Source organism: Mastomys coucha, unplaced genomic scaffold (genome assembly GCF_008632895.1).
Source record: "Mastomys coucha isolate ucsf_1 unplaced genomic scaffold, UCSF_Mcou_1 pScaffold23, whole genome shotgun sequence".
Taxonomy (NCBI): Eukaryota; Metazoa; Chordata; class Mammalia; order Rodentia; family Muridae; genus Mastomys; species Mastomys coucha.
In genome coordinates, this window is record NW_022196906.1 from 64,741,593 (window position 1) to 64,746,635 (window position 5,043).

General features: G+C 48.5%; 1 protein-coding gene across 1 annotated transcript in view; it reads right to left on the reverse strand.

The window, feature by feature from the left end:
- Positions 1 to 5,043, reverse strand: part of Fam81a (family with sequence similarity 81 member A) — a 58,922-nt gene extending 53,879 nt beyond the window's left edge. Inside the window, exon 1 of the mRNA XM_031344955.1 lies at positions 4,835 to 5,043. The gene's annotated coding sequence lies outside the window, so the exon portion shown is untranslated. The remainder of the gene's footprint in view (positions 1 to 4,834) is intronic.

A 5,043-nucleotide genomic window follows, 5' to 3' on the forward strand; every position in this document is an offset into this window, starting at 1 on the left:
TGGGAATGGAGAAATTTACATGTAAATAAAGAAAATAAAAAAATAAATAAAAATAAATAAAAAATAAATAAAAGAAAGAAAAGTGAAGTGATAAATAACCATGTCAGGGTCCTGAGCCAGGCAGAGATGGGAGCAAACACTGGGCCTGCAGGCAGACAGAGGTGGGAGCTCACCATGCTGGCTAGAGCTCCTGTCTCAGCTGTGCCTTGAGTTACCCTGTGCTCCCTCTACTTCAACCTCTCCATCCACAAAGCAAGAACAAGAAGTGTTGGCCTCACAGAGATGGAGAGAACATGGGCTCCACTGGGGCACAGGAAGGTGGGCTCTGACTTGACCCTGAAGCTAGGAAGGAGAAAAGAGAAGACCAGGAGGAGAAGAAAAAAGGGGGGGGGGACAACTTCAGAACCCACCACAGCTAGGACCCAACAAGAAAAGCACCAAGCCAGGCATGAAAACAGACAGAAAGGCATAGGAGGGCAGAAAGGCATCGATCAAGGAGAAGGGCAGAGGGAAGGCCCAGTTCTGCAGCCAAGACCCCCCTAGGGGAACTGGGAGGCAGTTTCCACAGAGACATAAAGGAAGCGTTCAGTCAAAGGAGAAAACTTACTCGACAGAAGAGCTGATCCCCCTTTATCGCAAGCTCTGCCCTCCCCAACACAACAGTCAATGGCTCCCTGTGGCTATTTCAATTGAGTTTAAGTTCATTTAAAATCCACATAAATTGGAAACTCAGTTCAAGCCAGATATGGTATCATATGCCTATAATTTCAGTCCTTAAGAGGCTGAGGCAGGACGATTGTGAGTTCAAGCACAGCTCAAAAATAAGTAAAAAAAAAAAATAAAAATTCAGGTCCTTAGTCACATTAGTCACATTCCGTGAGCTCCTTAACCACACATTAGCAAGTACCATGGCTCCCTTCATTTAGAGAAGGTTCTAGTGAACAAAATGGAAACTCTAGCTCCATTTCTTACAGACAAGATGACTTGACTGTATGACAGAACGAGGGTGGGGCAGAGGAAAGGGAGCAAAGAAAGGCAAAAGGACAAGGACAAACTGAGAAATCTCAATCCGGGGCACACAGGACTAGAGTAAGGGAATGAGATTGTAGAATGGGTTTAGGGTAGATTTAGGACAGACACAATGACACTCCTGAACTCCAGATCAAAACAATAAGGTCATGGAGAGATAGAGAAAGAAATACTTGGAGACTCACAGGAGGGCACAGCTGGATTTACATAGGTAGAGGGCAATATGGCAAATGTGAATGCCCAGCATCTTATCCATCAAAGCCCGCTTTCTAAAAGGGAACCTAGAGTTTAAGGGATAGAAAGCCATGGCACATAGCAAAGTGGATGCAGGCCGAGTTAGTGAAGAATACAATTTTCTTGTTTCAGAGAAAAGCAAGCCTTCATGAAATTAGAGCCAGCATCAATTTAGAACAGAACCAATCAGAAGGTCTTTGTGACTTTCTCTTGGATAACTTGGCAGGCGAGGAGAAGAAAACAGACGATGAGAGTGGTTTTGAGATTGGAAATTGGAATAGAAGAAGTCCAAGTCTGCACACAGCGGCTCACAGCTTTAAATTAAGGACTCTAGAGGCAGAAGCAGTCAGATCTCTGGATATGAGAACAGCCTGGTCTACATAGTAAGACCCTGACTCAAAAAAAACAAACAAAAAGCAAAAACAAAAAATCAGCATGTCAAAACTTGTCAAGACAAAACATTGTGTTTTTCAGAGTTCACCTGTGCTGATGTGAGACATGGAGATGTAAAGCCCTGAAGATGAGCTGAGGCATTACAGTGACACGGATAAAGAAGGGGCTGGAGTCTTCCGTGAGGGTTAAAGCCAGGTACAGTAGGTGGAAAGATTCAGTGATGTGCGAAGGTTCTTAAAGGTCAGTTGCAGTGGTTGAAAGAAAATGCAGGCGGAGCCATAGGGGTCAAGGCAGACCCACAGGGATAAAGGCGGAGCCATAGGGGTCAAGGCAGACCCACAGGGATAAAGGCGGAGCCATAGGGGTCAAGGCAGACCCACAGGGATAAAGGCGGAGCCACAGGGGTCAAGGTGGAGCCATGGGGCGGGGTGAAGGCGGAGCCAAAGGGGTCAAGGGGGAGCCATGGGGCGGGGTCAAGGCAGAGCCATGGGGAGGGGGTCAAAGGCGGAGCCACAGGGGTCAAAGCTGAAGCACCACAAGGCCTTTGAGAGGGAGAGTGTCAGTCGGCATAAATCCCGGAAATCAACTGCAAAGCTAGCAGAACAGAGAATGACGCTAGCTGCTTGCTCCTGGGTGGTTGTTTATGACTTTTTCCGAGCTTCAAGTGAAGTGGTTTCCCTGCCTGAGTGAGCAAGTCACCAGACAAGCTGTGTTCTCCCTCTGCCTCCCTCCTTTGCTTGTTTTTTTTTTCTTCTTAAACAAACAAACAAACAAAAAAGACTTTAAAAAAAAAAGTGTGTGTGTGTCCTGGCACATACATGCAAGTCAGAAGGCCACTTAGAAGAGCCAGTTCTGTCCTTGTGCTGTGCTCAGATTCTGAGCCTCAGGCTCAGGTTGTCCATTTTAGTGACAGGTGCCTTTACCTGCCAAGCCATCTTGCTAACCTAAGCCTTGTTTTTTTGGTTTTTGTTTTTGGTTTTTTTTTTGGGGGGGGGGTTGTTGTTGTTGTTGTTCTTTTTATAGGAAGGGTTTTGTTTGTTTGCTTGTTTGTTTTTGGCCTTCTAAGGTCCTATACCACCCTAATGATTCCATGTTGATATTTGAGAGAGTCTAAATAAACCCTGTCTTTCAAAATGTGCAGAGTGATTCTGAAGGGTCACCAGGTTTGGCAAGTACCAAACCAGGGACACAAGAACGAGGGCCTTGAGAAGACAGTAGCACATTCTAACAGTTAATGCCTTGGAGGTGGCCCTAAGGAACAAGGGCTAGGTCATCCTGGTTCTGATGACCGCATCCGACTTAGAAGGGGGTGTTCTGGAGGAAGCTCAGTGCTCACACTCTGGCAGGGGGAAGAAAGGGGAGATGGGCTCAGAGACTGGAAAATGAAAATACAGGAGTGGGCTGCAGGATACACAAAAGGAGACCCTGGTGGGTTAGCAGCTAGCACAGAGAATGAGTCCTTTGCCAGCCAAGGATCTAAGGTCCAGGAGTCGTGGTTCATTAAAGGGTTGGAGGCTCACTGGCAGAATTCTTGGGCAATGAGGACTTTTGTCTCTGTATGCTAATCAGATTTCTAATACATAAACCATTAAAGATTTCTAAGCCCTCAAGGTAGGCAAGCTGGCAGAAGCTTATTAACTGGAAACTTGGCTTCTCAGCTCACAGTTTTACACAGAGAAAGTCAGATTCCCACGAATATCAAGAGTGTCCTTGAAACACAAAGTCAGAGTCATCTCAACTGTGATAGGAATCATGGGGACCTGTTGTGGCCCCTGGAGGAAAGGGGAGTTTATGGCTGGAAAATGGCCTCTGTGTCATTTTTAGTACCAGCCAGTGCTAAAATTAGAAAAAATACCACAGCCTGTAAGTCACCTCTACACACACACACACACACACACACACACACACACACACAAGCCAAGGCAGATGCGATGTGCATTTCTTAATAAAGAACATATTTACTCTCAGAAGCCTAATTCGTTAATTTTTTTATTACATTTATTCGTGTAGCTTCTGTGTTTTGTGTGGGTGTGGAGGTCAGAGAGCAACTTGTGGGGGTTGGAGGTTGGATGATTCTCTCCTTTCACAGTGTGGGTTCCAGAGATCACACTTGGGTCCTCAAGTTTGGTGGCGAAGACCTTTACCTCCACTGAGCCATTTTGCCAGCCCCCATCCCCAAATCTTCAAAGAGCAAATGCAAATGTCTGCCCCTAGTTCTAAAAGATTCTCTCTGTAGATCTAAACCAGTCCAACATTATTTCGGTAAAATAACCTCTAACAGCATACACAGACTTTAAGCCGAGTGCACGCATGCGTGCGTCACACACACACACACACACACACACACACACACACACACAGAGCTTCTGCACATTGAAGAAATGACTCACTTAATTTGCCACTGCCTGCCACTACTGGGTTTTGATTTTACCTGTTCAGACACAAAGTTTCCTATCAGATCAACTACAGGAAAGAAGTATTCAGTAGCTTGAGCCCTGATTGGGTTCAGGATTTAAGTGCACCAAAGGGATTTTGATCTGTGCATTTTAAGGAGCCTTTCTGGACCACAGACTGTTCCCTCCATAAAATGGTAACAGTTCTTGCCACTTTGGGAGCCAGCTCATTGGAAACCCCTTGCGTAATAAACATGGTTAAGTCTTGCATTCCCAGAGGGGCCCTTGCTCAGCTCACAGAACCAGCAAAACAGCCTTGTGCTGCAACTGGAGAGAACCAGAGCTCTTCCTTTCAAAGGATGAAAACCAGAGAACCCGCGGGTGCAATGTGGCTAGTCCACCCAAAGTCACTCAGCTCCAGCCGTGGATGACAGACTTGCCCCTAGTCCTGGCAAACTCTGCACACCCTTGGCTATCCTCAAACAGTCCCTCGGGGGGCCTCTTCTGTCTGCTAGCTTGCAGCCCCCGCGAAGATGCAATGCCACTTGCGCTCTGCGCCTAACTTCAGCCCTGCGCGTCAGCATGCAGTTAACCCTCTCCTGTCCAGAGTGTCACGCGGGGCACACGCGGCTTCATCCCTCACCCCCTCTCCCCAGCACTAAACCATGCCTATCCATGGAGTGGTTGCTCCAAGGTCACATCGACGGTCCCCGCGGGAGCACCCGCTGCTTGGGTCCAGAGGATGCCCAGACGTGTGGGGAGGAGAGACACCTCTGAAGACTCACCCGCGCGCGGATCTGGCGCACCGAGGCTGCCCATGTCGTCGCCGGCACTCTGGGTGCGGTAGCCGCGAGCGCGGGGCTATGCGGGGCGAACCCGGCTGCGGGCCCGCGCTCCAATCAGCGCGCGCGCGGCCCGGCCCGGGGTTCGCGGCTCCCCCACCCGGGAAGGGCGCGAGCCGCCGCGCGCCTCCCAGAGCCGCTTCCGGGCGCGT